At 43.3% G+C, this 12893-nt stretch overlaps 1 protein-coding gene across 2 annotated transcripts in view; it reads right to left on the bottom strand.

Annotated features, from left to right (window-relative positions):
• Positions 1-11449, bottom strand: part of LOC146336684 (ankyrin repeat and fibronectin type-III domain-containing protein 1-like) — a 524472-nt gene extending 513023 nt beyond the window's left edge. The window contains exons 1-2 of one of the 2 annotated variants that reach the window (XM_084818734.1): positions 9377-9419; positions 9153-9275 (exon numbers count right to left, since the gene is read on the bottom strand). The gene's annotated coding sequence lies outside the window, so the exon portion shown is untranslated. Of the gene's footprint in view, positions 1-9152; positions 9276-9376; positions 9420-11292 lie in introns of those variants that run through there. The other variant, XR_014785572.1, reaches the window with a different exon arrangement.
• Between the last annotated feature and the right edge of the window lie 1444 nt (positions 11450-12893).

The raw sequence follows: 12893 nt of genomic DNA on the forward strand, positions 1-12893 counted from the left end.
AGATAATAGGTCATACTATGAAGATTCTTTTTTCATTATATGGATTTTTAAACTCTGCTTCCCAGTTCAATCAAGACAGCTACAATACTTCAACTTAACACATATATAGTATATCTATAGTTGCTAAATCACCTGGCCAGAACCTATTCCAATAAGTGATAAATGGTATCCAACTTTTTTGGAAAGTCTGGATGGAGTTAATTCTTTCCTCCCTTAGCCACTTATAGTCGTTATTTTATTCACCACCTTGGCAGTCCAAACTTCTTTTTCTATTGTACCAGAGAAGGTATGCTTGTCCATCATCAAGCTTTTGCTGAGAGGATCCTTGCAACTATTAACATATAACTCACCATTACCATGGTGTTAATAAACACCTTTATTGTTTCTAATTAATGTCAACAAAGCAAGTCTTCCAAATAATTGAAATCATTCATTATGAATCTATTAAATCCATCCTCCTACACATTGGAAATGGTTATGAAAATTTTAGACTTTGCAGAAATGGATAACCTGAAGATGTTCATAGAAAGATGGCATACAAATATCTAGTATTGTAGCAGATAAATGATAACATTTTATTGATTATTGGAATGTATGGTGAGGGTAAGATTGGATCATGGTATATTAGTGTAGTAATCATTTTTTCACCACATTTCATGCTTCTGGTTTTTTGCATTAAAAAAAGCCTCTCCTCAGCTTTGGTGTTCCCAGCAGCAAACCCAGAGAAAATAGCCACATTCTAGAAATGTGCTTCCAGGCACCACTATCATCTGGAGTGAGACTTCTCCGAAGGAATGGGGTTCCTGGCTCATCTATTGGTGGCAGGCAGCTAAGACAGATGCTGGGGAAAGGTGATGTTACAGCCTCTCCCCAACTCTCTGGCATTCCTGACACTGACACTGTCCTAACTGGGCATGCAGTAAACCCAAGAGAAATAGCCATCCTAAGAAGTGTGCTTCCAGATGACACCAGATTTAGACATTCTATTTTTCCCTATTTTCTTGATGACTGTTCTGTTTCTACACTTCCCAAACTGTCAGAATAAAATTGTTTTTAAAAAAAGGTCATCTCCTTGTGTTCCAGGACTGAGTTCTGGCTCAGACTAAGGCCTGGTACTAGAGGAATTAATTCCTTACCACATCCCTTTAACCTCTCCACAGAGCTGCCGCCTTGATCCCTTGTCCAAGACAACCATATGCTGACAGTCATGGCAGAATTGTCAGACGTGCATGGCTCCAAAATTACTCTTGCAGGTGGCTCATAAAGATAATTACTGCATCTCTAAAAAGAGCACTAATTCAGGCCTGTTGAATGTCTGGGAAATATTTCTGAAGATGTGAACTTTGTACATAAGGAGGCAGCTTTTATGAAGATAATGTTTCAGTACATCTTTCTGCACCCTCATGTTTAACAGGCAATATTTAGTCCTCTCAAACATACAACTTCAGGGATAAAAATGAAATAAAAATAAATGCCAACTGAAGGAAAAACGTGCATAGTTGGTGAAAACATGATCCATGACAGGAATATGTAGGTTCAATATGTAACAAAGAGGAGCAAGTATCACCAAACTCTTGACTTCAAAATTATACAGGCAGACTCCTGTATATTTTAGTACATGTAGCAAATTACCCAAGTTGCTACATGTATTAAAATACTAATTGGCAGCCAAATCTTTTGAATGCTTAATTGCAAAATAGCCTGATCCATCTAAGCCCACTGAGTGCTTCCTCTCTTATGAACCTCTCTTCCTTAAGAGGCCAGGCTCCAAGTTCCTCCTCTGTCTGCGGTATGGTAGATTATTACCTGGGAAATGACCTTTTTGGCGGTGGCATCTAATTTCTGAAACTCCCTCCCTTGACAAGCTCATTCTGTCCTTCACTGTTGGTTTTTTAAGTGGTTCTTCTTAGGGAGCCTTTGCAGATTGGTTTCTTCCAACTTTTCTGTTGCTGAATTAATTAGTTATTATTCCCCTGCATTTGTTTGCTTGTCAATGGTCATGATTTATTTTGTTTTTTATTTGTTGTATTTGCAACACAACAGCAGCAACAAACAAATAAAAAAGGCAAAAAGGGGGGAATCATATCATGAAATATATCCATATACAGTAATTATTAAAATCTTCCTTGATATAGGGAAAAAGAAAAGAAAAAACAAGGGAGGGAAGGATTAACATTTCCATTTCAAATATATACATTAATATAGGCAGCCCACATATCTAAATAAACATCCATATGACTGACAGTTGTAGGAGATATGCTCAAACATAGCAAGAGCAGTAAGATCTTTGTTTTGATTGTTTTAATTTTTATGGGTTTTTGCTAATGTGATCACTATGACAATTAATTCTGGTTGGCGTACTTTCTGCCCATTGTCATAATCTGTCATAATCACACTATGGATTCTGTACGTAATCATTTTATGTCCTGTATCCTGCATTTCTATTATGGCCTTTGGCTAATACAGAAATAAAACTGAACTGAATTCTGAATTTTATAAAGTAACCCTAACATGATTACTTAGAATCAAGTCCCGCTATATTTAATGGATGCATATGATTTAAGACTTAGGCTGCAATCCTAATCACACTAAGAAGTAAACCCCACTGAACACATCAGGACTTACTTCTGAGTAGAGATGCCCAAAATTGAACTCTTACAGAATTGCACTCATAGAATCATAGAATAGTAGGGCTGGAAGGAGCCTATAAGACCATTCAGTCCAACTCCCTGCTCAATGCAGGAATCTAAGTCAAAGCATCCCTGACAGGTGGCTGTCCAGCTTCATCTTGAATGCCTCCAGTGTGGGAGAGCTCACTACCTCCCTCAGTAATTTGTTCAATTGTTGTATTGCTCTAACAGTTAGGAAGTTTTTCCTGATGTTCAGCCGGAATCTGGCTTCCTGTAACTTGAGCCCATTATTCCATGTCCTGCACTCTGGGATGATCAAGACGAGATCCTGGCCTTCCTCTGTGACAGCCTTTCAAATACTTGAACAGTGCTATCATATCTCCCCTCAGTCTTTTCTCAAAGCTAAACATGCCCAGTTCTTTCAGTCTCTCCTCACAGAGCTTTGTTTCCAGTCCCCTGATCATCTTTGTTGCCCTCCTCGGAACCTTTTCTAGTTTGTCTGCATCCTTCTTGAAGTGCGGTGCCCAGAACTGGACACAGTACTCCAGATGAGGCCTAACCAGTGCTGAGTAGAGGGGGACTACTATTTCATGGGATGTGGAAGCTATACTCCTATTAATGCAGCCAAAAACAGCATTTGCTCTTTTTGTAGCCACATCACATTGTTGGCTCATATTCAGCTTGTGATCTACAACAATTCCAAGATCCTTCTCGCTTGTAGTATTGTTGAGCCAAGTATCCCCCATTTTGTAACTGTGCTTTCGGTTTCTCTTTCCAAGGTGCCGAATTTGGCATTTATCCCTATTAAATTTCATTCTGTTGTCTATTCAGCAGAATGAACTTATAGGTATTTATCTTACTGCTAGATAAATACCTATAGGATTGCAACCTTAATTGATCTATAAGGTGTGTTTTATATCCTACTTCTTGATCTACATGTTTTATGAATAGTAATTGAAATAAATGGTTTTAGACATGGCTAATTCTGCATGTGATTAGGCTTCAGGTCCCACTGAGTTCAATGGTACTCACTCCCAGATAGATGAAATTAGAACTGCAGCCTGCAAATCTATTTTAAGTGAGGCTTGCAAAGAAGTCCTTAAAGTGTTTTCACCACACACACACATACACACACAGTTTACTAGCCCATCTGCTTGTATATACCTTTGCTAAATATATATATGACACACACTGATCACCTGAATGATAAAAAAGCAATTATACCAATTAGAAAATCTACCCTAGTTTGTCATCTGAAGGAAGCCAATTCTTACCTGCCACTGGTGTTCAGGTGATCAGCTCTTTACAAGTCCATTTTAAACAAGCAATCTAAAAATAAACTAATTCACCCTTCCAACATAATTTTCAGAACACTATGAAGACATCCTGTTTTTTTGCTGGACATTTCACTAGTAGCTAATGAATACCTCATGGTGCCTAAAGTCTTAGAAATCCCACTTTTGCAAGCCAAGAACTATCAAGATGTTGAGGTGTATGTCTATTTTTATTCGTGCCTTAGCTTCCAATTACAGGCAATTTGGTTAGGGGCCAATCAAGTAAAAATAACCATCTCTAATGAAGCTTACAAACCCATTATGGATGTTTTTCTAAAAGTACTTTAATCTATTTTCATAATTCAGGTTAAAATCACATCACACCAACTTCTAATTGTGCCCCCCACCCCCATCTGTCCTTATTAAAGGCTCATATTTTGGCTCCATCCCTAACGTGAATGTCAGTTGTCCATTAACCCCTTGTGCTCCAGTGTCCTCCACCCTCACTACTGCCAGGCTGGTGAATCACTGATAAGCTTTTATAACCTGCGTTTTGGAAATCACTATGCATTTACAATGGGCAACATCTACTGTATTTGTAAAGCTGTCCAGAATGTTTACTGTCACACAGAGAGCAAGAGAGAGAGAAAGAAAATAAACTGAAGTTTTTAATTAAAATGCCTCAATCAGTATGCCAGGCTTCTAGTCAAAATGGGCTAACCTATACTTTTTAAGAGGCATTGCTTCCTCTTCCATTCCATTGTCAACTCTGGTCAAATATAAGATAGGATATGTAGGATATTTGACCAGAGTTAACTCTGGGATATAGAAACAATAAAACAACTTGCCAAACCTGTTTACTAAAAACAAAAGTGGGGTGAGCAAACATACCATGAGCAGCAATGCATTTTTCAGAACACTTTCTACTCTCTGGGACTCACAATCTCAAATCACAAGTTTAAATAACATCATAGAAATGTGACAAACATGGTTAATTACATAGTACTGTTGAATTTGAAGGAAATCTGACTGATGCCATAATGGTCCAAGAACCAATGGCAGACTAATATCTCTGTATGACAGCTTGCCCATAACAACTAATGTTTCCCTGCATTGCACAGCTGCAAGGGAGGAACTGTGTGGTTCTGCACCATAGTGTCAATTCATACCAGGTGATGGTGAGGTCCAACAGGCTTGACCAGTAAGTACCTTGTGTAAACTAATCCTCTACAACACCCTTCCCCCAACCTGGTACCCTCCAGATGTTTTGGACTTCAACTCTCATCAGCCCCAGCCAACATAACCAATGGTCAGGAGTGCTGGGAGTTGTAGTCCAAAACATCTAGATGGCACCAAGTTAGGGAAGGCTGCTCTACAACATGAAGGCAGGTTTCCAAACTGACCAGAAAAAGTTTGGTTTGCTCCTGTGCCCTTTAACAGCACCTAGATGTACAGAATTCAGTAGGCAAAGCGTGTTACAACATGGAAATTAAGCTGCTGTGGAAGATTCTGGAGCATGGACCAGTAAAGACTATGGTCTTAAAAGGTAGCCAATAAATATATATATTTTATTTTATTTTATTTTTTTAAAAACCTATGTGCAGAGCTTGACAAATATCAGTGTGGAAAGGTTCCCTAAAGGTTGGAAGTTTGAAACCCCATGTTCTAGTTATCTTTACAGCCCTCAAATACTAGGTATATCACTTAAAAGGACATCAGAACAAAAGAGCCCTGCTGAATTAGACCAAAGGCCTATCTAGTCCAGCATCCTGTTTCCTACAGTGGCCAACTAGATACCGGTGAAAAGCCCACAAGGAGGGCATGAAGGCAATAGCCTTCTCCCACTGTTTTTCCACAGGAGTGACTGGTATTTAGAGATATTCTGCCTCTGATCCTCACAGTAACATAGCCATCATGATTAGTAGCCATTGATAGCCTTATCCTCCATGAATTTGTTTAAAGCCATCCAAATTGGTGGCCATCACCACATCCTCTGCAAGGAAATTTGATCGTTTAACTATGCACTACATCATTTTTAGCTTTGTACAAGTTTCATTTACTGCCCCAAACTAATTATCCTTATCTAACCTTCTCATTTCTTTAGCATTTACCTTGGAAGATTCTTCATAATGCACAAGAAATACTTTTGTAGTGGCCAGAGGCATCTCAAATTCAAATTTTCTGATTCTGGCAAATGTGTAGCTGACATTTGATGACTAAGAGAAGGGCCATGTTTTCTTTGCTCTTTGCAGAAGAAATAAGAAGTGTCATGTCATAGTAACTCTAGCTAGTCACAATTTTTAAAAAAAACCCTTTCCAACATTTGTCACACAAACTTTACAGCAGCTAGTAAAATAAACCTGAAACCTTATTTAGATGTTATGGTCTGGGGTCAATAACCCCAGGTTTTAGAACTAGGATATTTTACATGTGTTCCCTTTTAGTGTATAGGTGTGGATTTATTCATCTGTATAATTTTTATCAGCATCCATACATTGTGTTCTCAACTCTTTACCCAGAAACCACATAAGTGCTGCAAAGTAATCAGGAAGCACAAACATTTTCCCTCCCTCAGTATTTCCACAAAGAACTACCATGGTTTAATTTGTTAGTTTATAAAGTCAATTTGACATCATAAGGTATTCTCCAAAGCATACCAAGCTCAGTTCCAGCCGTAACAGGCATCATGGCAGTAGGATAAGAAAACAGATGTAAGGCTGACATGAAAACTACTTGATAAGTTCCAACATTTTCAACCAATGAAATACTATATAATCTACACTGTAAAGCATTAAAGGTTTCAGTGGTGAAGCCCCTGTGATTGACTGGGCTGCCCTAATGTCACAGAGAGAGAAAGACGGCAGAAGGGTCTGGTTGCCACTAGGAACATAGGAAGCTATCTTGTACTGAGTCAGACAATTGGTCCATTTCGCTTAATACTGTCTACACTGATTGGCAGTAGCTCTCCAGAGCCTACCTGGAGATGCTGGTGACTGAACCCGGGACCTTCAGCATGCAAAGCATGTGCTCCACTACTGTGTTTCAGTTCCTTCCACTGAGCTACTCTGATTCTAGAGAGGGGCAGAAGGTCCTAGTAAAAGAAGGCAAGACATAGGTTTAGGAAAACAGCAGCCAAGAGCCTGAGTAGACAGCGGCCCAAGCGAAACCAGGCAGGCTTAGGAGATGGAATCATTCAAAGGAATGTAGAAGACGTTAGAGAGAGGACAGAAAACAGAACGAAAACTGGAAACAAGAATGGTTAGAAAGGAGAACTGCACATGGCCAGGAGCTGCAGAGACAAGCAACCACACATTGATTTGAAATAACCAGCCAGTTGCTTATTTCTGCAACTCCTGGCCATGTACAGTTCTCCTTCCTAACCATTCTTGTTTCCCGTTTTCCTCCTCTTCTGACTCCTCTCTCTAGCCTCTTCTTCATTCCTCCAAACTGTTCCGTCTCCCAAGCCCCCCTGGTTTCCCTTGAGCTCTAATTGGTGGATCACAGGGTTCTAGTAAAAACAGCATAGATACTGCTAGCCTGAAGTCTGGCCACCCCTGCTACAGGCCATTCTCTGTGTCAGCCATTTTTGATAGTAAAGAATTGGTTTTGGTAAGCCAGACAGGCCAAGGCAACTCTCCCCTGATTGCCAGGCATCAAATTGGGGTTTTGCTTCGGTGGCACAAATCGTTAATTGCACTGCTGAAAACTGAATCTAATTGACAGGATGAGGCTACACAGTAAGTCTTGACTGAATAATATTTCTTCAAAACTATTATTTCAGATTGTTGTGCCCTACCCTTCTTATACCATGTTAACGTTATAAGAGGCCATCAAATTAGACAGCGGACTGCTTCACACATGAAACCACAGCAAACACCTTTTCCACTTGTGGACACACAGCAGAGAAGTATGGCTAACCCCTGCTCCCAGGACTGTCACTCATGTCAGACACACACCATGTAATGTGTGAAACTGTCCTCAGAGACAGTGACTTACTGAAAGCCACTCAATTATCAGTGATTTTGTACCTGAGATTCCTTAATTCAAACATAACACTCTGTCTCTGGAACAGCATCTTGAAGCATACTTCAAGAGAAAGACCTAAAATTGTGTCCTAAACATAGAAAATGTGAGTCTAAAAAGGGAAAACTGAAGAGATTTATCAAAAATTGGGGGCAGGGGGAGAACCATTAAAGAAGTTTCCCTTTAAAAAAAATTAGGACAATATGTCACGTTCATGGTTAACTGTTATTGACTATGGACACCAACTCAAATTATATTTCTGCCTTTTTAAAAGTGCAGAATTTCACTAAAACCAGAAGCCTCTAGAACAGCCTTTCCCAATCAAGGCCCCCGGATGGCTTTTGACCACAACTCCCATCATCCCCAGCCAGCATAGACAATGGAAAGACTGCATACTGCCCAGAACAAAGTATGAGGAAAATGAACACATTCAAGGAAGAAGACACTTCAAGCTAGAGAAAAGATGTCCAAAATGGGGCATTCTACTTTTGCATGAGCTTCTCACACCCAGGAAACCAGGGGGGGGGGGGAGCAACCTATTCAATCGGAAGTTCATTATACAATCCTCTCTTCAGCAGACAAAATATTTTCCAGATAATTTTTTTTTAAAACGACAGGATTAACCTGCTGCATTCAAAAATGTCCCAATAGTGTGAAATATGTACAATAATTATTACTGATGGAGCTGTTCCTATGCCAGCCAAATAATTTCACTGCATAGCCAATTGTGTTAGGCCACCCTACCCCATCCTGGCATCTTACACGTGTGTTGGACTTCAATTCCCATCATCCCCAACCAACAGCCATGCTGGCTGGGGTTTATGGTAGTTGCAGTCCAGCACACCTGAAGGGCACTAACTTGGGGAAGGCTGTGTTGCACAGGGACCTTAAAAGAATGAAACCATCCAAGAGCTAAAACCTCCAGCACAGTATATGGCAATTTATATACAGAACACACACACACTTGCCTGTACAAATAAGCAGACTGTCAGTACAGAAGAAGCTGAAAAGCAAAAGAGCATTACAAAAGCATTAAGTCATCATGCTTCATCAATGTTTTGCTACCCACTTAGATACTCCAAACATAACTGGAAAACATCTCTTTCCAAGCCAGCAGATATTTTGTAATGGATGGACTGCAACAGTAAACACACACACACACACACCACAATGCAGAACTGTTGAAGGCTCAAAAATGCCAAAGAAATTAAAGAACACTACCTACTGAATTCTGCTTCTGTATGAAGAACCAGGGAATCTACATTCCATTTTAGGTACAGGAGGGGAGTTTGGAAATGCCTGTTCTTCTAGTCCTTTCCAGCTCTCCCTTCCCAAGCATGTGCACACTCTGATTTAAAAAAGAAAAGAAAAAGGAAGTTCACAGAAGTCTGCCCATCTCTCTCTCTCTTTCTCTCCCTGTTCCTTATTAAACCAGCAAGCCTTGCTCACTTGTTCCGTGGGCTCCGGACAGGATGTTCCCCACTGAATACTTGTGAGAAGGCAGGCTTCCTGCTTTCTTGTCCAAGAGCCTAAAGAAGGATTCCAGTCACATAGTTGGCGGGGTGGTGGGGTGGGGACAGCACACTCAGGACTTGAAGCTGGATGTTGGGGCAGGGGGCAAATGAGATAGAACAGGAGGACAGCAACAGCCCTAAACCAAAAATGCTTATTTCCTAAAATTGTACTCAATGCTGTGGTTGCAAAAAGTGTGATCAAGAGAAACAGTTCTCCGCCTCCCTCCAAAGGAAAAGCTTCTGCAAAGTAAACCAGATCACACACGCCATGAAAACAGAGGAATTTACAAAGAGGAAACGAACGTACATAGTGCCAAAGAGCAAGAGCCGGGGCATAAGAAAGCGGCACACAGCAAGCAAACAGGATACAACAGGGCAGGGGAAGAAGCTGACTCCATATTTTCCCTAACTAAAAATGCTCATTGATCAGAAAATAATAAATAGATACATAAGGAACATGTTTTCCTCTTCAGCCATGAAAACTGAATTGACTGTGATGTTTTCGAATAAGGAACACACCTTTAAAATAAGGAATATCTCGCATCCATACTCAGCTAGACTTGCTCTTTCAAAGCCCTTGGTTTTAGCCTTAGGTGGCTATGGCTTACACTTGTCAGAATCTCTTCACTTAAAAAGGACACACACACACACACTACAGAAAGGGCACAAATATCTTCTTTGGGAGAGGAAAGTGGAAAATAAAAAGATAGATTTCAACAGCTGGCAATGAATGGTAGCAAAGTGGGACATGGAATAGCTTTAGAAAAAGATGAAAACGTTTAGAGAAAATGGGACTGAGACAATGGACATTCTACCAGCCTGACTGCTTTTAAACCCTGAGAGTCCTACTATAAAATTGGCTAAAGGCAGGGACCCAGGGACTGGCATGCCAGCTTCAAACACGCATTTAGGGAAAACTCCATGAGATATGGTGCCTTGCCAAGGATGCCAATATTCAAACTGTGGCCCTGGGACTAATCACTACACAACATCCACCCCCTCTCTCCATCAGCTACCAGCCACCAGTTTTAATAGGCTCTAAAAAACAGGATGGTGCCCATCTGTTGCAACTTACAGCCATATAACTCTGCCACCCTAGTGCTCGGCGCAAAGCACTTGGCTGGTACACCATCAGGAACTCTGCTTTCAAACCATCTCCAGACACAACGTAAATGCTCCACCCAGGCTAAATCTGAGCCAAAGGCTCAGCCCCCCTCTCCCCACTTGCGTTCAACAGCAGGGCTTAGCACCGGAGAACGAAAAATAATAAAAGAAGACAGTGCCTCTGAGCATGCCAAGAATTCACTCGACCACTAAGTAACCACAGCCAGCCCATGGGCCTCTTGAATCGCAACAAAAGCCCCGCAAAATCCAGCCCTGACATCTACAGACAACACATACATCCCCTTACCCAGCCAGGCTGCCCACCCCTCTGGGCTTCACTTAAACCCAGAGCGCTCAGTCCCTTGGATTCTCTTTTCTGTCGCACAGGCTTGGCCAGACAGGCGCATGAGAACCCACGGCGACTGTGCCTCTGAGCCTACGCGGAGCGCTTTTTCCCGTGCCGCCGCCGAGGCGGACCCCAGACCTTGAGGAAAGTAGGGTCGCCCAGGAAAGGGCTTCTGCAATACAGGAATGAAAGGAAGCAGCAGCAGCAGCACTTGCCCCCCCACCACCACCACCACCACCACCACCACCCGCGGATGGGGCCGAGGGAGGCAGCCAAGCTTGCCTCGCCCCCCTCCCTGCTCAAAAAAGCCGGTCTGGGGAGCACGGTCAAGGCGCAACAGACACTTGCCCGGGAAGGAGGCGACACGGGCACGGCCCCTTCCTCCTGCTGCCCCTACCCACCGAGGAAGGACTCGCGAGGGCGGCATTCCCCGTCGCCCCCTTCTCCATCCCGTGTGCTCCGGCGGCGGCGGCGGCGGCGGCGGGCATGAGGCGAAGAGAGGTGAGGGAGAGAGGTTGCCGCCCGGCCCGGCCCCGGCCGCGGCCCGCCCCGCCCCCCGGCCGGCCGGCCCAGCGCGAGGCGCAGAGAGGGCGGTTTGGGCGGGAAACTGAGGAGAATTACGACTGCGGGCGCGATCCCGCTTTGGAGCGCGGGAGCCCCCGTGAGCGCGAGGGAGCCGGGCGGCCGAGGCGGCATGTGAACCGCCCAGAGAGCTTCGGCTGTTGGGCGGTATAGAAATAACGAAATGAAGTGAAGTGAAGTGAAATTAAATAAATAAATAAAATAAAATACTCGGGAGGCAGCCCCACGGGACCGAATAGGGCTTACTCCTAAGAAAGCGCCCCCAGGCTCTGGCCGCACATCCGTTGGGAGCCGGCCGTAGCTGCGCGAAGCTGCGCTTAAGGTTGATTTTTTTTAATGGTGGGTCGGAGAAGGCGACTCGGGGCGCCTGTGTAGACAGGAGGAAGCCTCGCGACTCCCAGCATTCCCCAGGCTGGCTGGGGAATGCTGGGGGTTGTGTCTGAACGGGCATAGGATCGCGAGCTAAGAGCCTTGACAGGGAGGACACGAGGAAGTGTCCGGTGTTAGCTCCTGCCTAGAGTAGGCCCACTGGGATGAACGGGGCTGAAGTTAGTCATGACTAACTTCATCCGCTTCAGTGGGTCTGCTCTAGGCAGGACTAACGTTGCATTGTTGTTGTTCAGTCGCTCAGTCGTGTCCGACTCTTCGTGACCCCATGGACCACAGCACGCCAGGCCTTCCTGTCCTGCGCTCTCTCCCGGAGCGTGCTCAAGTTCATATTCATTGCATCCGTGATGCTATCTAGCCATCTCATCCTCTGCCGTCCCCTTCTCCTTTTGCCTTCAGTCTTTCCCAGCATCAGGGTCTTTTCCAGGGAGTTTTCTCTTCGCATTAGGTGGCCAAAATATTGGAGCTTCAGCTTCAGTATCTGTCCTTCCAATGAGCACTCAGGGTTGATTTCCTTTAGGATGGACTGATTTGACCTCCTTGCAGTCCAGGGCGCTCGTAAGAGTCTTCTCCAGCACCACAGTTCGAAAGCATCAATTCTTCGGCGCTCAGCCTTCCTTATAGTCCAGCTCTCACAGCCATACATTACTACTGGGAAAACCATAGCTTTGATTAGACGGACCTTTGTCAGCAAGGTGATGTCTCTGCTTCTTACTATGCTGTCTAGGTTGGCCATAGCTTTCCTCCCAAGGAGCAAGCGTCTTTTCATTTCATGGCTACAGTCACCGTCTGCGGTGATCTTGGAGCCCAAGAAAATAAAATCTGTCACTGCTTCCATTTCTTCCCCTTCTATATGCCAGGAAGTGATGGGGCCAGATGCCATGATCTTAGTTTTTTTAATGTTGAGTTTCAAACCAGCTTTTGCACTCTACTCTTTCACCCTCAACAAGAGGCTCTTGAGATCCTCTTCGCTTTCTGCCATTAGGGTGGTATCGTCTGCATATCGGAGGTTGTTGATAATAACGTTGCATAT

This window comes from Heloderma suspectum, chromosome 12 (genome assembly GCF_057233095.1).
Source record: "Heloderma suspectum isolate Gila_16-S chromosome 12, 16-S_ref, whole genome shotgun sequence".
NCBI lineage: Eukaryota > Metazoa > Chordata > Lepidosauria > Squamata > Helodermatidae > Heloderma > Heloderma suspectum.